We start from the raw sequence: 24,047 nt of genomic DNA, 5'->3' as shown, positions 1-24,047 counted from the left end.
TTTGGGACTTCATCAAAATCAAAAGCTTCTGCACAGCAAAGGAAATAGTCAAAAAAACAAAGAGGCAACCTACGGAATGGGAGAAGGTATTTGCAAATGACAGTACAGACAAAAGGTTGATATCCAGGATCTATAATGAACTCCTCAAACTCAACACACACAAAACAGGTAAACATATCAAAAAATGGGCAGAAGATATGAACAGACACTTCTACAATCAAGACATACAAATGGCTATCAGACACATGAAAAAATGTTCATCATCACTAGCCCTCAGGGAGATTCAAATTAAAACCACGTTGAGATATCACCTTACACCAATTAGAATGGCCAAAATTAACAAAACAGGAAACAACATGTGTTGGAAAGGATGTGGAGAAAGGGGAACTCTCTTACACTGTTGGTGGGAATGCAAGTTGGTGCAGCCTCTTTGGAAAACAGTGTGGAGATTCCTCAAGAAATTAAAAATAGAACTTCCCTATGACCCTGCCATTGCACTCCTGGCTATTTACCCCAAAGATACAGATGTCGTGAAAAGAAGGGCCATCTGTACCCCAATGTCTATAGCAGCAATGGCCACAGTTGCCAAACTATGGAAAGAACCAAGATGCCCTTCAACGGACGAATGGATAAGGAAGATGTGGTCCATATACACTATGGAGTATGATGCCTCCATCAGAAAGGATGAATACCCAACTTTTGTAGCAACATGGACGGGACTCGAAGAGATTATGCTGAGTGAAATAAGTCAAGCAGAGAGAGTCAATTATCATATGGTTTCACTTATTTGTGGAGCATAACAAATAGCATGGAGGACATGGGGAGTTAGAGAGGAGAAGGGAGTTGGGGGAAATTAGAAGGGGAGATGAATCATGAGAGACTATGGACTCTGAAAAACAACCTGAGGGGTTTGAAGTGGAGGGGGTGGTGGGAGGTTGGGGTACCAGGTGGTGGGTATTATAGAGGGCACGGATTGCATGGAGCACTGGGTGTGGTGAAAAAATAATGAATACTATTTTTCTGAAAATAAATAAATCAATTTAATTAAAAAAAAAGAGAGAGAGATCTGAAAGGAATGGAGGGTCAGGATTAGGAGGGTTGAGGGGGACAAGGAGAACTGGAGAGCCGTGGGAGGGGTCTTAGGCAGGAGGTGTGTTGTGTGTGACCCTCGGGAGAGGCGGGATTCATGGTGATTTCCTGGAGAAGCCCAGCCATCGAGGGCTCACATACTGGATATCAAAGGGTTCTCCATAACAAACGTACTTCCTGCCCAGGCTCCGAGAGGCCTCCCCTGCCAGCAAGGGAGCCTTGGAACTCAAAGGGTGTTGGGGAGGCAAGGAAAGAGACAGAGAGTGGGTGTTTTTGTAAAGTTTACTCACAGGGCGGTCAGGGGGGCCCTCGTGGCTGGGATGCCTCCAGCACCCCCGCAGAGCAGGCTCCGGGCTGGCCGCCCCCGCCGGCCCCCCAGGAATGGAGGGCACGCTGGTCCCATGCTGGCGGCACTGGCTCTACGGGAATCTGTGAAATGTTAGTTTGACGTCGGGGAGCACCTCTCCCCCTTTTCTTTTCCCACTCTTTTTTCAGAAACAGGACCTGGGCCTCCACGCCTCTGTTACACATATTGGTTCTGACAGCTCAAATTAATATGTCAGATGCTATGATCCTCGCTGGCGACAGGCCTTTTGACCCTATCAGCGCAATCTGCCTCCCTGATTGAAAATCTCTGCGCCTCAAATTGATTCAGAGTTTTATAAACATCCTGCAGCCACGATCCAAGGAAGCCACCGATGAAAAACCTGAGAGAGTTTAATTTGCCCCTCTCCTGCCCCAGCGCCTCAAACCAGCAGGGTGGAACAAGCAACAGGGTTAAAAGGAAGGCCTTAGACCAGGCAACCTTGTAAGGTAAGAGTCCAGGGATTTCCCCACCACCACCCCCCACGCCCCCCCCAACCACTTCCACCAACTGAGCTACCCTGGTGGTAGCTTGCCTGCATCCTAAAATGCAGCTGGAATGATCCAGTAAGAGGGAACCTGATCAGGCATCAGAAGGTCTGTGTTGCCTGGCTCTGCTACTCACTAGCTGTGTCACCTTGGAAAACTTCCTCAACTTGTCTGAGCCTTGGTTTTCTCTTTGTGAAATGAATAATGCCCACTCTGCTGTAAGGCTGTGTAATAACAGGACCGCTCTAAGGATGGGGTGAGGTGATGCTTTTGTAAAGCACTGTTGAAAAGCAGGGAATCATGACTCGTTTTTGTAATACCCCCAGGAGAAGGAGGAAGCGAAATTAGCAGAATGTTGGTAATTGCAGATGTTGAGAGATAAGTACTACAGAAAGATCCACTCTGTTTTTCTGTCTAATTCTGTGTATGTTTGAAAATTTCTAAACTAAATCCTTTTAATTTTTTTTTCTAAGTTTTTTTAAGTTATGTATTTGACAGAGAGAGAGAGATACAGCAAGAGAGGGAACACAAGCAGGCAGAAGCAGGCTCTCCACTGAGCAGGGAACCCCATGCGGGGCTCGATCCCAAGGCCCTGGGATCATGACCTGAGCCGAAGGCAAACGCTTAACAACGGAGCCACCCAGATGCCCCAACAAACTAAAAGGTGCCCTTTTAAACAATATATGTGGAGACATAAAGTACGTAAGTTTGGAAGTGTGTGTGTGCGCGCATGTGTGCGCACATGTGTATGCACACACATGCACACAGAGAGACAAGAAATCATTCCCCAGGGAAGCTTTCCCTTCTCACACATTTAAGGGTCTTGAGAACTGCCCCTCAGAATGGAGCCAGCTTAAACATGGAGATGAGATGAATTTGATCAACATGCACAGGCCTTCGTGATATATTGTTGGTTTTTTTAAAAAGGTCCTACATCATACAGGAAAGGGACAGTTCCCTGCAAAGGGATCCTAGTGGGAAGGGGTAGAGCTCTGTGCACAGGGATTCCCTGTCTGTGAGGATTCTTCCATGCAGAGCCCACCTGACATCCTCTGCGTGCACCCAGCACCCCGGCTGGTCTCCAGCAGTCACTGGGTGCTCACGATGACAGTCTGTCTGCTTCCCTGCTCCCTCCCACACAGCACCAGTGTGTGGTGGTGACCTTGGTCCCCCTCACCCGTCACATCACAGGACCCACTGCGGACGAGATCAGCAGAACCACTCCTCACAACCACTCAGGCACTCTGCTGGATTCTCAATGCGGGGACCTCCCCGCTCCAGCTTCCAGCACCTTCTGTCCTGCTGCTGCTTTCCCTGCAGCACAGCCTCCTCGACACCATGACTCCCGGGGCATCAGTCCCGTGGCAGGAGCACACTCAGGTGTTCAGAAGCCCCCGCTTTTGCCTCGCAGGCCCTGCTGATTCTGATAGGCACACACTCGGAGCAGCCCCACCATTCCGCCACCAGTGGGAACGCACCCTTCGTTTGCCGGCCTCTCAGCGTGGCTTCTGAGAGCAGCAGCCACAGAATGGCCAGGCCCCCCACAATGGCTGCTCCATTCTCTGTTGATAACGCAAGGGAAGGAATGCGGAACTTTCTCCAAACTTCTCCAAGGCCTCAGGGAAACTCCCATGGGTCTTCCAACACCCCCACAGAGAGGTGACTCGGCATCCCTTCCACTGACACCTCCTGTGGCTGTGTCACCAGCTCATGCTTGAGAGGGAGACAGTGTAGGCACTCCTGGATGACCACAGAGACAGCAGCCAAAGGTGCACCCACAGCAGGGCCCCAAACTTGACCCCAGAGCCCACCTTAAACCATACGGAAGTTCTCACCAGCCTTAGTTCCTCATAGGGGAGGCTGAGGGTCAAGAATGTCATGGCTCAGCAGCCCAGAGGACCACTCCCTCCCACTGGTCACCTCCCCAGGGCCCCAGAGAAATAATGAAGGCAGGCACCTCCCTTACTCCCTGACCTTCCACTTCCCAAGCTGTCACAGACCAAAATGCCTTCCAGTTGGTCTCCCTGAGGATCGATGAAGCTACTCACAGCAAGTTGTCTCCAAGTAGACAATGACACATCAATTTAATACTCGTGTCTTCGATCCCATCTGGCCAGAGTACTCTTGCTCTGCAGCCCAGCCTACCTGGTCCCAGGTGTGTTCAGTCTAGAGAAACACATGTCCTGGGGCTCAGAGGCTGGCTCCCCTGCTCACTGGCTGTGTGACCTGGGACAAGTTACTTAATCTCTCTGTGCCTCGGTGTCCTCATCTATAAAATGGGAATAATGACAGTATTTACTTCCTGGGGATGTTCAGAGGATCCTAGCAGCGTCTGACACATAATATATGCTCTGTATGTCAGCCCTCATCATCATAATCACTATTAAGTGCTTGTTGGGAACCCTTGCTTCTGGCTTTCTTGAAATGGATCATTTTTTTATCTGCTTCCAAATCAAGCTTCCCCACCTCCTCATTTACGAAGAAGTCAGTTTTCAAAGTCCAAATCATTTCTCAAAACTAAAATACGACTTCTCTTTCTCCAGCTCTCTTCCCTCCCACAGGCCAGCCTCATCCGTTTATGGTATTTTATGGCTCTCAAGACATTGGATTTTCTCCCGCAAAGGCAACAAGATATCCTTTGTTCATCCATGAGTTTGTATTAATAGTCGCTGCCAGTTTACAAAGCTCTTTCACTTACACCATGCCATCAATCCTTTATGGAGGCCCCAGAAATGGGAAGCTGTTGGCCTGAGGTCCTTTCCTTCTGCGTTGATGGCTTGTGAGAGGCAGGCCTGCCACTGGGCTCCTGCCCTGCCAGGGTCTCCAATTCTGTGTGTTCCAAACCTCACCCGCCTCCACAGAGGCACAGGGGTCCGCAGGCCTGAGAACAAACCCAGGGAGGTCCTCCCCTCCAACACATTGAGGGGTCCTGCCAACTGCCTGCCAGAAGAGTCCTAACCAAAAATGGTGGCAGAGAGGAATCTGGGTCAATGCAAAAAATGTCTGTGACGTGTTGTTGATTTTCAAAATCAGTTCAGAAATATTGTGCACAACAGGACTTGATTTCCATAGAGAAACAAACACACAAAGAAGCTGGAAGGATATGTACATATGGTGTTGACAATGGTAGAGATGGCAGAAAGTAAGATCATTTTCTAATTTTTCCACAAAATGCATTAATGCATTATTGCATGTATAACTTAGACAAATTAAGACTCAGCGAAATGGACACAGTTGCACAAATGCTTTGCTGTCCCCCTGTGATGCCCCAGGGTTAGAGATTTCTCCTCACTTAGGAGAGATGGTCCCACAGGAGGCACCTCACCTCTCCACAGGCTCTCTCCCAGATCCCACCGACATTCCCCCTATTTCCAGGAAAGCCTTGGTTTGTTCCTCCCCAGCAATGGGACACCAGGGATGGGCAGCAACATCCTCAGAGGGGAGAGAAAGCGCCATCCCCTTCATCACCACCACTAACCCGGGCAAAGCACTGCACATTGTCTCACACCATCTGCCCCACAGCCTGTGAGGTAAGTCAGCATAGCCTCTCTATGCCACAGATGAGGAAACCGAGACCCAGAAAACAGAAAGAGTCTGCATGAGATCCCACAACAGGAAGGACCGGACATCTATAGAGCCCAGGATTCCTGGCACTACGTCTGCCTAACTCATACCAGATCCCTTTGGCACACTGGATGGCCCAGGCTCTTGTGGCGGGGCCTGGAGGAGCCATATTAGACCTCCTGTTGCCCAAAATGTTCTCTCTCAGGAGCTTCACAGCCCCTACCTGACCTTGGAACTTCCTGCCTGTAGTCACTCCTGAGCCACATGACCGCAGAAAACCCCGGCTGTATCTGTTGGTCGGGGCGGCCATGACAACACACCATCGGCAGGGTGGCTGATACAAGGGGAAGGTACTGCCTCATGGGTCGGAGGCCATGACTTCAGGATCAAAGAGGCCGTTTCTTCGGAGGCCTCTGTCCTTGGCTTGTAGATGGCATCTTCTCCCCTTGTCTTCACATGTTCTCTGTGCATCCATCTGTGATTGAATTTCCTCTTCTTCTAAGGATACCAGTCATACAGGATTGGAGCCCCCCCTCAACTGACCCCATTTTAATGACCTCATTAAAGATCCTATCTCCAAATAGTCACGTTCTGTGGTACCAAAAGTTAGGATTTCAACCTGTGAATTTATGGGGGACACAGTTCATCCCATAATACCAGGTAGAGTCCCCCTTGACTGGGAAAGTTTCCCCAAACCTCTTCTGTTGGCACCAGCAGGGATTGAATGCCCACTTATACTAGTAATCCCATGAGTGCTGAGAGGGATAAGGTCCCAAGAGGCAGCTGGGGAGAAAAAGTACAACGACAGGTCCTCGGGACTGGGGACAGGACATGCAACGCGAGGGAGCTGGGACGATGGGGGCCGAGCCAGGTCACCCACAGGCTGGTGTGAAATGACGAAGCTGGCCCAGAGCCTCTGATGGCCCACGAGTCCATGGAGACAGTCATCCCAAGTGAGGCAGGTGTATCATAAAACAATTTAGTCTATAAAGGAGATTTATTATAGGACAATGGCTTTCCTAGAAAGAAAAACTATTCCAAAGCTCGGGGACTCTGGGCAAGTTGAGTAAGAGAAGACTAGACCACGTGGTTTCTAGCTTCCCTTCCGGCTTGAAAGTTTTCAGATTCAAGACCATGTTTCTTCCTGATGATTTTGCTGGAACTGCTGACATTTTGCCTGGAAGTGGCACAGAGTAGGCACTCAGATGAGTCCAGCTTCCTTCTTCCATCTGTTGCCTTCCATTCCCATGGCTGTCCTCGGTGTCCAATTCCTCGTCCTGGATTAAACAACAGAAGACAGAGAAAGAGCAGGGGCTTTCAGAAAAGCCCCAACAGCAGGTACCAGAAAAGACAAACCTAAACAGAAAAGAAAGTAATACCACACTCACTGAACAGGTCGAGATGCCTGTCCTCTTGCAGAGAACCTGGGCCAGACCCTTCTGAAGACAACAGAGTAGCTATATGGGGGACAGGAAAGTCTGTGTGCTCCCGGCCCCAAGGACCCAGCAAAAACTTCCCGTTGCTCCCCCAGGTCCAGGGCAAAGGCTCTGTTTCTCTGTAGGGCCTGACAAAGCTGTGTCCCTCAGCTCACGAGGCCTGGGGCAGAAAAAGACAGGGTGAGATCAGAGGCCTAGCAGATCCCAACAGTGATCCTGAGAGAGCCAATCTCATCTCCATGTTCAGCAGCCCATTAGTCTCCCCAGTGAGCATGTGGGCTCCTCTCATACTTCAGCAGAAGCCTTCTCTGTGCCAAGGGGCACAGGGAGAAAGACAGCTCACCACTCGCCCAGTGAATCAGAGTTTTTGTCCCCCCCTCACCTGGCTGAGCCCTCAACACACACCTTCAGAGCCGGGGACCAAGGGGTTGGAGGGGCAGGTGGTGCCCAGTAGGGCACTGAGGAGGGGCCTCAGCTACCACGGCTGCTGACATGAGCTGGGCGCAGGGAATGGTGAGAAGAGAGACAGACCTCAGGGGTCAAACCCCGATTCTCACACTCCAGGTAAACGTGGTACATCTTTCTGAGAACCTGATGACTGGGTGCTTTCATCTTCAAAGCTTGTTTCCTTACATCATCTAATTTGAGTCTCACTGTGATCCTATGAGATACTCAAGGCAATTATGGTTCCCATTTTACAGATCTGTAAATCAAGATACGTGTCCTGCGAGGGACCACACAACTCACACAGAACAGAGCTGGCACCAGAGCCCATGGCTTTGGGGGCCCAGTGTGCCCTTCCCACTCCTCTAAGGGGCTCCACTCTAAACCCTGGGAAGATAAAACTAATAAGCAGTCAGAAGCCCTGAGTAAAGGAGTGCCCTGTGCTTGCTTTCAGAGGCACCCTGGAACATTCCAGGGGCCATATCCCACCCCGTTCCCTCTGAAGCCAGGTAAGGTAGCACAGAAAAAGCAGTAGAGTGACCATCACCCAGACCCAGGCTCCAGTACCAGCACTCACTAGCAGGGGATCTAGGACAAGCCAGTGACCTCCCCTAAGCTTCAGTTTCCCTGGAGACTGTGTGAGAGGTAGTGTGATTCCCAGGCCAGAGCCTCTGTGTCAAAGTAAATGCTGCCTGCATGAGCTGGGTGATGAGGGGGGACACAGATCCCTGGGGAGCAAACACGGGTTCTCCCTCCAGGGGAACGTGATGACAGGGAGAGATCATCCTCAAGGCATTTTTCAGAGTTTGGCTTTGAATTGAGTTGCCACTTCTTCGATGTGTGACCTTGGGCAAATCACTTAACCTCTCTAAACTTCAGATTCTTCAGTTATATAATATGAACAACTGTTAGCACCTAGGCACATGTGTCTAGGTCCAGGGCTTGACAGCAATAAGCTCACTGAATCCTCCCCACAACGCTGGTGAGAGTGTGTTTGCCCATTTTACAGATGAGGGGAGAAAAGACTTGCCCAAGGTCACACAGCCTGTCAATGACAGCGTGAATTCAAACCCAGATCAGCAGGACTCCCAGACCCCCATCCCTTACCTTCATGGATACTGAAAGACAGTGCCAGGCATTACAGACACCGAGCAGGCCTCCACTGAGTGGCAGCTGCCGTTGCCATGATGAGTGTTGAGGTGCTGTTTAACCTGTGAACCACTTGGCTGCCTGGTACCTGCAGTGACTCTTCAGGAGACCCCAGATGAGGCAGATGGGCTTCCCCTCAGTACATGGTGTTCCCCCCTGGGCATAAGCACTGGACCTTGGGCATCTCGGCATCTCCCACCATGACTAGCCCCTGTGTCATGGTCCCCTCCTTGTCCTTGTCAACCACTGTCCTTTAGGCATTCACATCCTGTGCTCCATCCCATGAAGTCTTGGGCCCCAGTTCCAGTGTCTCTCCACCCAAAATGCCGCCATCATCCACAGTGACATCCATCTCTTCTTTGGATGACCCAATCTCCAACCCGCCCTTTAGTTCTTTGACTCTGTGGTGGTGACCTTTACGCCCACTCCTCTTCGGCCATTCCTTTCCAAGGCAACATCCCTGATGTCATAAATTCACAGCCCGTTCTCCTGACCACCTTCTCAGTGACCCCTCCCAAAGCCTCTGGATCTTTGACCCCAACAAATTCATCAGTCCATAATCACATCGACTCTATTTTCTCCTGTGAGCCCCTTCTGTCTTCATGTTCTTCTCTTTCCAACCCCGATCCCGTGGCCGTCACTTCACCCTCTCTTGCCAACATGCTTAACTGGCACATCTTGGCTTTATCCAAGGTCCTTGCATGCACAACTGGCCAGACTCCAAGCCAGAGAACCCAAATGTCTGGCCCCACAATTGCCACAATGGAACCACCAAACACAGATGGAGGAACTCCTACAGGGGTATAAACTGGCTTCTCATGTTGCCCTTCAGGCAAAATCGAAAACCTTACCACGGCCTTCAAGGCCTTGCACAGTTGAAACCTACTTCTCCAGCCACATCTCATTAATCCATCCAGCGGACAATTACTGAGCAACTACCCTGTACCTACCAGTCACTGTGCCCCTCCCACTTGACGTCTATCATCAGCCATGATAGCCTTCTTCCAGTTGCTGAAATGTGATCCTTCTCACCCTAGGTTCTATCTGTTTAGATGATTCTTTCATCTACCTTGCCTGACCAACACCTTCTCATTCCCTCTGCCGGGTCTCAATTTAAATATGGCTTTCTCTGAGCAGCCTTTGTTGACCCCCTACCCTAGATTCTGTGGCTCTTCCAGTGTGCACAAACACCACTATCCATTCCTCATCACAGCACTTTTTTAAAAATTTTTTATTTAAATTCAATTTAGTTAATGTGTAGTGTGTTATTAGCTTCAAGGTTAGAATTTGGTGATTCATCAGTTGCATGTAACACCCAGTGCTCATTCCATCAAGTGTCCTCCTAAATGTCCATCACCCAGTGATCCCCATCCCTCACCCACCTCCCCTCCAGCAACCCTCAGTGTGTCTCCTAGAGTTAAGACATTCTTACGGTTTTCCTCCCTATTTTCACCTTATTTTATTTTTCTTTCCCTTCCCCTATGTTCATTTGTTTTGTTTCTTAAATTCCACATATGAGTGAAATTGTATGGTATTTGTCTTTCTCTGGATGACTTATTTCACTTAGCATAATGCCCTCTAGTTCTATCTATGTTGTTGCAAATGGCAAGATTTCGTTCTTTTTGATGGCTGAGTAGTATTCCATGGTGTGTGTGTGTGTGTGTGTGTGTGTGTGTGTGTGTGTACTATATCTTCTTTATCCATTCATCTGCTGTTGGACATCTGGGCTCTTTCCATAGTTTGGTTATTGTGGCTATTGTTGGTATAAACATTGGGGTGCAGGTGCCCCTTTGAATCACTGTTTGTATTCTTTGGATAAATACCCAGTAGAGCAATTGCTGGATTGCAGGGTAGCTCTATTTTTAACTTTTTGAGGAGCCTCCATACCATTTTCCAGAGTGGCTGCACCACCTTGCATTCCCAACAACAGTCTTCATTACATCCCTTTTGATAAGATGTATTCAAGTGTGATCTGAATTGCTCACTGTTGTATCACCAAGTCTTAATAAATGTTTCTTTTTCTTTCAAAGAAAGGAGGGACATGTGGCAGATTTTAATAAATATCTACAAAAATGAAGACTTTGCTGTGAAATCGCTATACCTGCATTTTGGGCCACCTATTTGTCCCTTGGGTTGGTTTGCCAGATCTAACTAGGCTGCTGGTCAATGCTAACCCAGTGTGTCCCTTCATCTGTACCCTTTACAAAGGAGGACCACTTCTCTGTCCCCCAAAAGAAGTCCAAAATCTTTCGAGACCCATCTGAGAAGAATGTATGGAAGTTCTACTCCCACATCTGCTAGGGTCCCTATTGGGCCTTGATTTGGAGACCAACCCCTGCCCCAAGGACAAGATACCATAGCATCCCTACTTTGGCCTTGGCCTTCTCTTTCAAGAAAGCTAAAGCTAAAGATAAGCCCTATGGGGTCCACCCATCCTGTCTCAGCCTCTCTCCTACTCTCCCTGCCCATGAACTTCTGCTCAGCAGTCTGGTTTCCACGCTGCCTCCTTGTTCTCTCTCAAGCACAGTTACTCATGCTTGTCCCCCACCCCACCATTTTGTAATGACAAAAGTGCGAGGCAAAAGGTCAGTCAGGAGCACTGACATGGTAAAGTGCCAGCCTGGGACTTGTGAGATTTGCTTGCTTAGCCCTTAATATTTCTGCTTCGTTTTCTTCTATGAAAATGAAGGTAAGATTACCTACCTCATGCCGCTGTAGTAAGGGGATGGAGTGAGGTATGTGAGACTCTTTGCATAGTATTCTGTAGATGTGAGACAGTACAAGCCATATTCTTCATCATCCTTCCCCATCCTTCCCAGCCCATTCTTAGTGAGGTCTCCCCAAATCACCATGGCCCACCCCAATTATCACTGTTGTCTAGGGGTCTTTTCTTATCCATTGGGATTGGGAGGAGTGTTTAGTAAAGGTGTTTAGTCATATGTTAGATGTTCTGAGAAGTGGGGATAATAATGGTACCTACCTTAAAAGCTGTTGTTTTGAGGATTAAATAAATTAATATGTTATATATAGGAAAAGGAATTAATCCATATGTATAGGAATTAATGCCTATCAAACTAATTTAAAATTTTTAAGAATTGTAGAATAGTATAACCAGCAGTCATGGAGCCCAGAGTTGACAGTCATTCGGCTCTTGGTCCCCTCCAGCCTGGCCCCACCTGCTGGTGTCAGCTCCCAATCTTCTTTGCCAGGTGGGTGATCTTATCCTACTGAGTTACTGATTGACCCAATGTGGTGCCAACCTCACAAACCAAATCATTTCACCTTCCCATCTGGACAACACCCTTCTCCTCTCCTTCTCCCAATGTCCTCCGTGTTATTCCTTATGCTCCACAAATAAGAGAAACCATATGATAATCCACTCTCTCTGCTTGACTTATTTCACTCAGCATAATCTCTTCCAGTCACACCCATGTTGATACAAAAGTTGGGTATTCATCTTTTCTGATGGAGGCATAATATTCCATTGTATATATGGACCACATCTTCTTTATCCATTCATCCATTGAAGGGCATCTTGGCTCTTTCCACAGTTTGATGACGGTGGCCATTGCTGCTATGAACATTGGGGTTCTTTTCACTACATCTGTATCTTTGGGGCAAATACCCAGAAGTGCAACTTCAGGGTCATAGGGTAGCTCTATTTTTGATTTCTTAAGGAATCTACACACTGTTTTTCAAAGTGGCTGTACCAACTTGCATTCTCACCAATAGTGTAAGAGGGTTCCCCTTTCTCCACATCCTCTCCAACACTTGTTGTTTATTGTCTTGTTGATTCTGGTCATTCTAAGTGGTGTAAGGTGGTATCTCAATGTGGTTTTGATTTGAATCTCCCTGATGGCTAATGATGATGAACATTTTTTCATGTGTCTGTTAGCCATTTGTATGTCTTCTTTGAAGAAGTGTCTGTTCATGTCTTCTGCCCATTTTTTGACATGATTATCTGTTTTTTGAGTGTTGAATTTGAGGAGTTCTTTATAGATCTTGGATATCATATGGCTGAAATCCTTGATCTGAACTAAGCATACTTTATCTGAGTGAACGTGGGTGTGTGTGGGATTCGGGTGGGGGACAAGAGGCAATCTGGAGAAGGTTTCCAGAGATGCTCAGTCAACTCCTACCTGCTCCTTTCCCAGAAGTACTGTCTGGAAGCTCCTTCTAGATCTGCCAGAACTTACATATGGTGGATCTTCTCCTGAACCTGGAGCTGTGTAGACGCCTCATGTAGCATCTGTGTGTGAGGAGGGTAGTGATGAGGAAGATTGTGGCCTGGACAAGTTGAATTTAGTTCAATTCAGCAACTATTTAGTCAGTGCCTGTTCTTGTTGGGGGTTAGGAAAGCTATTATTATTTACGGGGTGGGGAACAGGGAAAAGACCTGGAGAAGGTAAAAAGAGATGATATAGGACCAGTTCTTTAGAAGCTTGGGGGGTCGGGACACAGCCACACTGGCTGGGTGGGAGTGGGGCGAGGGTGGGGAGTGTGGGGCTGCAGGAGTCGGGCACCTGCAGGATCCTTGCTCTGCCACTTTCTGTTCAGGGGATCCTGACTCGGTTTCTTGTCATTTGGGCTCCTCACTTTCCTTGCCTGTGAAATGGGGACCCTGGTGTTGTCCAGCATTACAAGTGTCCACAGTCTCTCAGGATAGATGAACCATGAGAGACTGTGGACACTGAGAAATAAGCTGAGGGTTTTGGAGAGGAGGGAGGTGGGGGTTGGGTGAGCCTGGTGGTGGGTATTAAGGAGGGCATATATTGCATGGAGCACTGGGTGTAATGCTTAAATAATAAATCTTGGAACACTGAAAAAATAAAATAAAGTTTAAAAAAAAAGAAGAAGGATTTCACCCATAAATCTGTCATGGGCAGGGAGGAGTTTTATTGAACAATTACAGAGCACCTCAGAAACAGCAGTTACCTGCAAGAGGAGGAAAGCTCTCACCCTGCCCATCTTACTTAACTCCAGGCTCTGGAACTGTCTGTCAGAACTCGAGCCAACAGAGCCAGAGAGCAGCCTTTCATGTGGGACATCCTTGAGGCCCTGCTAGGTGGGGCTGACCCTGGGGGTGCTTCACAGCCTCCTCCAATGGAGGGGAGAGTGGTGTAGCTTTCAGAAGACCCTCCAAAAGCAAGGGATGTCCCTTCACTTCCTTGATCCTTGGAAAAAGGAGCCCACCCTACCCTGTAACCTGGGAATCCGGTCCTTCCAGGCAAGGTTCAGGAGCATTTGCCTCTGGAGCTTCCTTAGAGGAGGGTCTAAGAGAGCTTCTACAAGAACTCGGAAAGTAGGCCTGGTAACAGAGTACGAGTCATCAGCATGGGAACTAACCTGCTCCTGTATCCCTAAAGTTTACAAAACACCTGCCATCCATTATCTGGTTAGCCCTGATGCCCCAGCAATCCAATGAGGTCAGAAGGTCAAGTGTGATACCCCTATTCGTCACCTGATTTCCATGAGATGAGGTGAACCGTCCAGGATCGCACCATCGGTTAATGACATAGATTAGCTCAGGCCATCTGAAATTGCCAGGAAAGGCAGGGGGACCACAGGTCTTCTCCTTCCTCTGAATTCAGAGAGCAAAGACAGGTCTTACTCTGGCAAAGCCCCACCCCCACCCCCAGCAGTGGGAGCCAGTGAGTCTGCGGCAGGTCCACAGCCAGCCAAGCCAGGGGTCCCAACATGGACTCGGGGAGGGGAGGAGATCTATCTCCACCATGGTCCTTCCTCATCCTCCACTCCTCTCAGTGCTCTAGGACCTAGGGGTCAGCTGGTCAGCCTCAGGAAGCTCTCCCGTGACCGCTGAGTGAGGAAGTGAGTGAAGAGAGCAATGCCATTCCCCATCCCAGCTCCAGGGTACCTGCCCCGCTGGGGGCTGCCCCTGTCCTCCCCACAGAGACAAGCTCTCTTCACATGGCTTCAAGTTCCACCTGTGTCCACCAGGTTGTGGCCCTGCGTGTCCGTCTTGGCCCCATCCCTAGGCTCCAGGACCCCTACATGTGGGACATTTACATGTGGCTGATTGGTCTCACTGCCATCTATGTGCCTAAAATCAGAGTCATCCTAGTTCCCCTCAGGCCCCTCCTTGTCTCCGCTTTCCTTCGCTCTCATTCTCTCTCCTGGAGCTCCGCACCTGGGCTCATCTCCAGATCCCCTCTGCCCCCTTTGCCCGAGCAGCGAAGGTTCCATCCATCATTTACCAGCGTTAAATCGCATCACACTCTACCAGAGGTTCAAGGTGACCTCCAGAGAGAGCACTGTTGTTCACCTCGTGGGCAAAAGCAGGGAGGCCCAGCATATTTGCCACAGAGTAAGTTTCTCCCTCTCCCTTTCCTGTGGCGCTGATTCTAAACTTGAGCTTTGCGGGGTTCGGTGGGGACTCTTTCCCACACAACTGGGCACACAAACTCTCCCTGTACCAGAAACTCGGAATGTTGAGTTCTTAACCCCAGGCTGCCTGCCGCGGCTCTCCAACCTGGAAAAGAAGGCAGGAAACAAACGGAAGGGGCAGGTGTTGTGTATAGGGACTAACTTCACCCTGTCTGGCTTCTTCCCATTTTTAACTGTGTCTGCTGGTTTTCCATTTTTAAACCTGCCTGACCCCATTCATCTCTGCAACCTTCCTCCCTGACAGGTCCTGAAAAACACGCTCTGAAATATGAACACAGAGATCTTGGTCCAGAGCAGTGCAATTCAGGAAGCAGGGCCCGGCCCTTGCTGCCCTACAGAGTAGGCAACTGGTGTGATTGCAAGGGATTAGAATCATGAGTCCTTGCCTCAAAAAGCCATTGCCTCTCTTCTCTTCATTGACAGATGAAAAGCCCAGCTCTATATGACCAGGGATGAGGCTACAAAAGCAAATACATCCAAGAGAACTAAATATTGGCTCCAATTCACACTAGCGTGTAAATGACTGCTAGCAGATCCTTTCCTGATGAGGGGAGCACCAAAGGGAGGTGGAGGTCTCCTTACAAAGGAAGAGAAAGAGCAGCCAGACTCAAAGCTTTGAGGTGCTTCTCCCAGTGGAGAAAACACTGGACCAGAGTCAGAACTAAGAATTCTAGTCCCAGGGGCACCTGAGTGGCTCAGTGGGTTAAGCCGCTGCCTTCGGCTCAGGTCATGATCTCGGGGTCTTGGGATCGAGTCCCACATCCGGCTCTCTGCTCAGCAGGGAGCCTGCTTCCTCCTCTCTCTCTCTCTCTCTGCCTGCCTCTCTGCCTACTTGTGATCTGTCTGTCAAATAAATAAATAAAATCTTAAAAAAAAAAAAAAAAAAAAGAATTCTAGTCCCAGCTCTGCCTATAGTTCACCCGGTGACTTTAGGAATATTGATCTACCTCTCAAAGCCTCAATTTACAAATCTATAAAATGGGTTAATTGAACAGGCCTATCTCTAAAGTCCTGTCAAGGTTTGGCAAACTGCTATTCGATTATTTCAGTTTTGCCTCCAGCCTACTCCATTCATATCCTTAACGCAGCTGGGGACATATAACAACTATTTGTCATGATCAGGCCTAAAAATTCCCATTGTCCAAACCACAAGTCAAACAATGCCTTCCAGGTACAGCCAGAAACCAAGGTCATCATGACCTTGAGAAACACAATGAGAACTAGGAGACTGAATCTTGATGTACTTACAACCCTTTGGAATAACAGGAGTTGAGGCTCCATCAGCCAGGAAAAGAGACCCCGCCATGGTGCAAATGAAGTAATGATTACCCCTCAGATCTGCAGAGCGATTTACCACCAACCGTCTTCTTTCCTGCCCGCTGTCTAGTTTGATTCTCTCTAGAACTGCGTGAGGTGCACAGGGCAAGATTCATCACCCCATTTTATAGATTGAGAAACCCAGTCTCTGGCATGGAAGGGGCAGCCAGGACTCAGACCACGTGATTCCTCTCCTTCCACGCAGCCCGCCTCCCACTCCACCGCCATCCCACTGCTTCCTGCCTTTTCTGTGCTCCACCTCTAGTTCCAGATCCGAAAGGGAGCTCATAAAAGGCAAAGGGCAATAAATTCTGGAGAGAGACCCAGGGAAGCTGTCAAGACAGAGGAACTCCGGTGCCCCGGCAAGTTCTGTCTCCCCTTCCCTCAAGCCACCCAGGGCTGGGGAGCCAGAAACCAACCCACCACCTCCTGCTTCTTGCTGCCTGGGGCTGGCTCAGCTCACATTCCCATGACCTGGGCTAGCTGGTGGCATCCGACGGCAAGGTGCTTCCCTCTCCTGCGGCGTGCTCCCGGGTGAGCTCTGCCCAGCCAAGGCCAGGTTTACTCGGGGATAATTGCAAAGCAGGAGGCTCCTGCCCGTGACTAATCAAGCAAGTAAGACAGAGGTTAAGAACAAACCCAACCAGGAAGGGGGGTGGTGGGGGGGAGAAAGAGAGAAAGAAAACTCAAGAGAGAGAAAGAAAGAAAGCCGCTTTAATAATAGGGTAATTGCCCTGTTTAGGATTACAATCTGCCAGCATTTCACTAAACTTTATGACACATGATGACAAGTTAATAAGCCAGATATCTCACTGTGTGCGTTAAACAGATGCCCCAGCCTCCTTGTGCAGGGAGGTAACCCCCACGGCACACACACCACCCCAACACACACACAAAACAACAAGGTGTGGGGGGAGGGGGCCGAGAAGGTGGGGAAACTGGTTATTTCTGTTGTCAAAATGGCCCCAGCAATAAATCACCATTAATAATACTGTCATCTATCAAAGAGGAGCTCTGGTTGCCAAGGCCTTTGAAGTGGCAGCACCTATAATTTCCCACCTATAAAAGGTACCTTTGTGCATATGTCATGCTGGAAGCTGACAGAGCAAGAAGCCGGGCAGTTCCTAACTTCCCCACGCCCAGCCCCATAGGGAGCCCATGAAGCACCCCACTCACTCCTGCTCCACCGTCGCCTGGGGGCCAGGCCTGTCTCCACTCACTCCACCACAGGTCTGAAAGGCAGACAGGCTGCCAGGCCTCCAGCTGCCAGCAGGACTGGCAGGCTGGTGAGGGAGAGGAGGCAGGGGAGGTGCACAGGGAGAGGGCTCATGTCCAGGCAGATCCGGGAGCTTCCACTACCACCTACAATCTAGCCTTTTGGGTAACTGAGGAGTGACATCCACCAGCTTCCTGGCAGGACCAACCCCCAAGAAGGAAGACCTGGGTGAGCCTGAGGGCTAAGGCAGTGCCCCTCACAGGCTGGACCCTGTCATCAGAGTCACCAGAGAGAGGAATGGCCCCCGAGGGCTTCCCCAGACATAACTAGATAAGACTCTGTGGGGGGAGGGGGTCTGGGCATGGACTCGGCATCTTTAACAGGTTCCCCTAGAAGGGTGTCTCAGACACACACAGGTGGGAGAAGCACTGGTCCATAAGCCCTTCCCCTCTGCCAGAGAGGAACCGGGGAGCCTTGGAAGGGCAGCCATTGCTGCCACTCCAGGTCTCAGGAGGAAGATGGCGAAACCCGAGTTAGTCAGCCATGGCTGCCAGAACCAGGTACCAGAGGCGGAGTGGCTTGAACAACTCAGATGTCTCACAGTTCTGGAGCCTAGAAGTCCAGGAGCAAAGTGCCAGCAGGGCTGTTTCCTCTGAGACTTTGGGCTTGGCTTAGAGATGGCCGTCTTCTCCCCACGCCTTCACATGATCTGTCCTGGGGACCTGTCTGGGCCCAATTTTTCTCTTCTTACAAGGACACAAATCAAACTGGATTAGGGCCCACCTTCATGACCACATTTTCAGTTAATTCCCTCTTTAAAGATACTATCTCCAAATACAGTCTGCTGAGGTACTAGGGGTTAGGACTTGGACAGATGAATTCGGCAGGGAAGGCGGGGGGGATACAATCCAATGCATAACAGAGCCCTAAAACTCAACATAGGGATGAGCCCCCGAGTTTGGAACAAAGACCCTAAAAGCCACCAATCCACTGGCAACATCTGAAACTGAGATCAATCTTCTGAATTGATTGAACCCAGCCTTCTCATGTCCCCTTCACCTCGCAGGTGACTTGTCCCTAGATTTCAATAGACCCCGCATGTCCATATCTTATGCAAGGGGAGAAAATCCCAGAATGAAGTCCGCTTCAATGTGACTTAGATTGAGACCCCAAGGTGTCTCTAAATGTGGACATTTACAGGCACCTGGTTGGCTCAGTCTGTGGAGCGTGTGACTCTTGGTTTCAGCTCAGGTCCTGATCTCAGGGTTATGAGATCGAGCCCTGCATCCGGCTCTATTCTGGGCATGGAGCCTGCTTAAGATTGTCTCTCCCTCGAAGCTAGCAAGGCCTGTTGGGTCAAAGTTTGTTTGTGTGGCCCCAGCCAACATTTGCTTGCTAAGCATTTATTCTTTCTGAAGTTTTTCTTATGAATTTCCTTCCTTCCCTTTAAAGCCCCAGACACCTACCTTCTTTTCCTCAGTCCAGAATAACATATATACTCCATTTCGCCTGGCTGTCTTTGGAATCTCTCATGTTTATACTAATTCCCTGTGCATTTATAATTAAATTTTATTTTCTCCCATCTAAAAAAAAACCTCTCTCCTTCTCCTTCTGCGCTCCCCACCCTCTCTGTCCCTCTCTAATAAACATTCATTCATTCATTCATTTAATTAAAAAATAAAGGTGGACATTTACTGAGCACGTACTATAAGCCCAGCACCACTGTAGGAACCGACATCATTTCCAACTCCCTATGAGATTAACTACAAACAAGATGCTCAATTGGCCAAGGTCAACAGTTACAACAGCCCAGCATGGCCCGGCCCCCAAGTCTTCGTGACTCCAAATCCCAGTCTTCGTGCTTCTTGCTTCTCCACATCCTCTTCTCACGTGTAGCTCCTGGATTGTCACTGTGGGGCTGCCACCTTTGAGGATCTGCTGAGCTGCTAGGAGTTAAGCCCTGGGCATTGAACATTTTATAGGGGATTTAAAGCTACTTTTATCTGCAGGACATTTTCCTGAAATTGTGCCCTATATGTTGATGTGCTTTACATAAGCACAGATGTAGTTGATCGACACCTACACCAACGCTTGCTGTGTGTTTGTTTTGTGAGGCAGCTGGGGCTTGAGTTCCTGGGAGCTGCACACCAGACCAGGGCCGCCCTGCACCCATGGTTTCCCCTTCCACTCTTGGTTCTTTCCTTCCTCATTTTCCACATGAACAAATGGAAGTCTTAAGCTAAGTTATTTCTATGACCCCTTCCTTCACTAGCACTTCTGACTCCTCGGGAAGCTCTCGAGAGGAGAAGGAATGGTGACAGTCTGTCTAAGTGGTCCTTCTGCTCTTTCCTGAAGAGCTAAAATAATTAATGCCGAAGTCTCTCTGTGGCCAGAGGCAAAGCGAGGCGCTTCAGAGCTTCCCACGTATCAGTACAAGAAGCTCCTAGAGCCTGCCATCACCAGGAAAGTCTGTCCAGGCTGGGACACCCTTGCCGGCACCCCAGCCCCCCAACTCCAATCCAGCTCTGCCTGAGACCCTCCAGCGTCCTTCAACTTCTGCACCAGCCTTGCATTTCCTTAGTCACACAGTCCCTGAGGAATCTCTGGAAACCCACAGACACCGCCTCCGTGAGCACTGAGCAAGCCCCTCATATGATCTTCTGAGCCTCAGTTTCTTCTTCTTTAACATGAGAGGTTTGGGTCCCAAAGTTCTTAGGACGCTTTTGGCCTTGAGTCTGTCTCCCCCACCTCCGAACTTCCCCTCACGAAGGAACCCATAAGGCATTTCACAACCACACACAGGTGATAGCGCACAGCCGTCCTCACACACATACACACTGACACTCACACACACTCACACACTCAGACAAGCAGGGGCTGTCTGTCCCCCTCCCCCTTGCTCCCTTTCCACAGCTCTGCCCTCTCGCCCCCACCACAGACAAGCTCTTCTTGGCTTCCAGAAGCAGCTCCCAGGAATGGAATGGCCCAGCAGTGGCTCCTGAGAGGACAGCTTCTTGGCAGAGATGGGGGTGGGTGGGGTAAAGCAAATTTTTTCCTTTGAGGCCCAAAGGCTGTCAACCCTCTTCAGCTGCCCTGGGGCCTGTCAGCCACAGAGCAAGATTTATGACCTGGGCAGCTTTGATCCAGGCCTCTGATAAACATCAGGCCCAGCTCGATGGGAATGCAGCCTCCCAGAGAAGCAGAGCCCAGGAGGGGGTGCCCAGGGACAGGTGGGGCCTCAAAGTCCTGTCACCAAACAGAGACCCCCATTCTGGGGAGAAGGGTGTAGCCCCTGTAGGGTCCAGGGCCTCTACAGCCACAACCAACGCTGTGAAGAGCCTGTCCAAGTCTCAACCAGGAAGTGGGGAGGCGCTGGCCTGGGCCTCCAAAATTCCCTCACACTTGCTCACCTGTCCTTCCACACACGTTACCTGTGCTCCTCCAGACATAAATAGGCCAGGGAGAGAGAACGAACCAGATAAGATTTGAACTGAGAAAGACAAGTTTGGTCCAGCAGGCCCTGTGGGCTTTGTTGTTCCCGTTCTTGTTGTCGATACTGTTGTTCTTAGTGATGATGGGGTTGGTGAGCAGCTGGATTGTGTTTCACCCCAGCCTCCCTTCAGAAAGGACACGAGGCCAGGACAACCTGCGCGTGGTCTCAGAAACCCCTTGGCCCTTCCCCTTGCCCTGGACTTGGCCCCTCAGTGGGACAGGGAATCCATATACTGTCAAGGGACACCCTCAGCTTTGCCGGTGAAAGTGAGCTCCCTGCAACAGAGCCACGTCCAAGTCTCTGGAGGAGCCAGAGAGTGTCATCAGGATGCCTCTCAGACTTCAAGTGTCAGCCCCCTCCACAAAACCGTTCCCATCCAGGAAGCAGCCTCTGCCGCCGAGCACCCTAGAGGAACGTTGACAAAGTCGGTGGGGCCTTCCAGGGGGCCGTGGGTGACCCAGGCATCGGGAGACACCCGGGGAGACTCGCTGCCCCTCCCCATACCCAACAAACCAGGCTGCAGCCCGAGCACGCAGGAATAAATACATATTTGCCGAGCACCAAATTGGGTGTAATGACCCTGGCCTGTCTCACAGGGTCATCTTGAGAAATAGCTGATGTCAGACGATGAGTGTGAGCAGCTGTTCTCCATTTGCACTCAACAAGAGGAACGGGCCTTAAATTACAGCAGGAGGGATTAAGGTTAAACATTAAGAACAGCTTCCTGGCGAGGAGGGTCGTGAAACTCTGTAATGTGTTACCCAGGGACTGCATAGACATTCTTTTTTCAATAAGACTTTAAAGCAGGAGGCTGGTGATCTGCCCAGGCAGTTTTATTAGGGACTTTATTAGGTCATCTGGCCCATCGTCCTGAAGACAAGGGCCTGGACTAAACACCCACCAAGCAAGACGTCTCTGGACACAGGACAGCCTCAACTGCTCCTAATAATCCAGAGTGGTTCTGAACCTCTTCTTGCTGCCCCACAAGGTAAGAAGAGGATCCAGAGGCCGCCCTCCAGGGCTTGCCCTCTGGGACTTACTCCCAGCGCTTACTCTGGCAGCAGTGGTCACCATTAACAATGAGGGGGAAGTGGGGTGACTTCCGAACCCTCTGAGACCAATACCGATATTTACCAGCCAGCACCAAGAGAAGCCCCTGTGCCCCCAGGGACAGAGAAGTCATAAAATCATAACATTTTACTGCCAGGGGAAAAATGTACCCACTTCACAGATGGGGAGACTGAGACCTAGAAATGGGCAGCACCTTCACGCAATTTCTTTGAACCTGAGTTGGGGCTGGAACTACCTGGTGAGGAGTCTGGTTTTGTCACCAACCAGCAGTGCGAGCTCAAGCCTTCAGTAGCCTCATCTACAGGATGGGATTGTGGTAAACAGTAAATGGAACACGCAGGGCGACATCATTAATCCTAGAGCGCTCTGGATCGAAGGTGACTGCTCTCACTATTATCACTCTCAATTTGTGACCCTTTCTGTTACTCCAGCTGCCTTTACTGTCGACCTCTAACCTGTAGGTGATTCTCCCAAGTTTCCAGATTAACAGAAAAATAAAATGTTTGATCTTTAAGACCAGGGAAGGTATGTAATTAGCTTTAGTCATCCTGTTACCCAAATCCGCTCATTCTGCCGATGAAGAGATAGAGGGTGCCCACAGGCCCTCAGAGAAAGACAGGCAAGAACGTGCTAGAAGGGGTCGGGAGGGGAAGGGAGCGTGAGAGTAAGCTTGGGGACCTCCTGGTGCTTGCAAATCCCACCTGTTCCCTGGACCTGGCTTTGAGTTTCAACTTGGAATTCTGGGTAGCTTCTTAGTAGCCTCCCTTCCACAGCCCCCAGTTACCTGATCCAGGGGTCAGCACCCTGAGGGTCCCATAAAACTACTGGCTGACTTGATGAACCCAGTGTGGGGTTGGCTGACACCAGGGTGGGCAGGATGTATGCCAAGGCTGGGCCTTCTGAGCCCTTCCCTCTGGAGCCCTTCTGCCTCTGACCTGCCCCAGCCCCCACCCTAACCCCCCTCCTTCCCACACCCCTCTCAGATGCACCCTAAGATCCATCTCTACCCAAGGCAAGAGCCACTAAAAGACACACAGGACATCTGGGAAGCTCCTCTTGTTTGTAAATCTCCATGTAAGCAAATATGTGATTTGATCACCCACAAAGCATCCTGCTAGAAAGTGATCATCACCCACCTTTCAAGATAAGATACGGAGGGTCAGAGAGATTCACCAAGTGGTCCTGATCACACAAGGAGCAAAAGCAGCAAATCTAGGGATTAAGCCCCAGCCTTCAGGTTCTGAAGCCAGCCCTCCTTGCCGGCGAAAGCTACTCCCAGCTCAGACCTGGGTCTCCACATCATGTCCTTCTTTCTGAATGTTTCTTTTTTTTTTTTTTTTTAAGATTTTATTTATTTATTTGACAGAGAGAGAGAAATCACAAGTAGGCAGAGAGGCAGGCAGAGAGAGAGAGGAGGAAGCAGGCTCCCCGCTGAGCAGAGAGCCCGATGCGGGGCTTGATCCCAGGACCCTGAGATCATGACCTGAGCCGAAGGCAGCGGCTTAATCCACTGAGCCACCCAGGTGCCCCTTTCTGAATGTTTCTAACATGGCTTACCACTTTCAATGCCAAAGCCTTCACCTTGCCCTGGGATGGAGTCCCCTTCTTGGTGAAATCCCATGTCTTCTATTCGCCAGGTCCTGGAGGAGTTCCATGATGAATAACAAACACCCCCGCAGTCACTTGCCTGTCTGGACATTCAGGTTTTCAGATTCACTGGGAGCCTCCCGCCTTTCTGGAAGGTCTGTCTCCTCCCTCTGTTACCTGGGTGTTATCACACCTGCCACCAGCCACGTCCTTCGGGTTATCTGCTGTGCCCAAAGGATCCCCTCCCAAAACCCACTCATCCCAGAATGTTTTGCTTGCCTGCTGTTGACCTTTGCCAGGTGCCCCCCAGCTGTGCCCAGACTAAGCTACTGAAACCAGACCTTCTGGAAACGCCCCAGAAAGAACCGTGGTAGCCAGAGCGGGTAGAAGAACAGATTCCAGAGTCAGACAGACTAGCTGGGAG

At 49.9% G+C, this 24,047-nt stretch overlaps 1 long non-coding RNA gene across 1 annotated transcript; it reads right to left on the bottom strand.

The window, feature by feature from the left end:
• Window positions 1-6,483: 6,483 nt before the first annotated feature.
• Window positions 6,484-23,783, bottom strand: LOC131820639 (uncharacterized). Its single transcript, XR_009349733.1, has 2 exons — window positions 23,594-23,783; window positions 6,484-6,782 (listed from the first exon to the last, which is right to left on the bottom strand). It is a non-coding gene; the product is annotated as an uncharacterized LOC131820639 (long non-coding RNA).
• Between the last annotated feature and the right edge of the window lie 264 nt (window positions 23,784-24,047).

Source organism: Mustela lutreola, chromosome 18, assembly GCF_030435805.1.
Source record: "Mustela lutreola isolate mMusLut2 chromosome 18, mMusLut2.pri, whole genome shotgun sequence".
NCBI classification, from domain to species: Eukaryota; Metazoa; Chordata; class Mammalia; order Carnivora; family Mustelidae; genus Mustela; species Mustela lutreola.
Note: the sequence above shows the minus strand (reverse complement) of the source record. Positions and strands in the feature narration are given on the sequence as shown.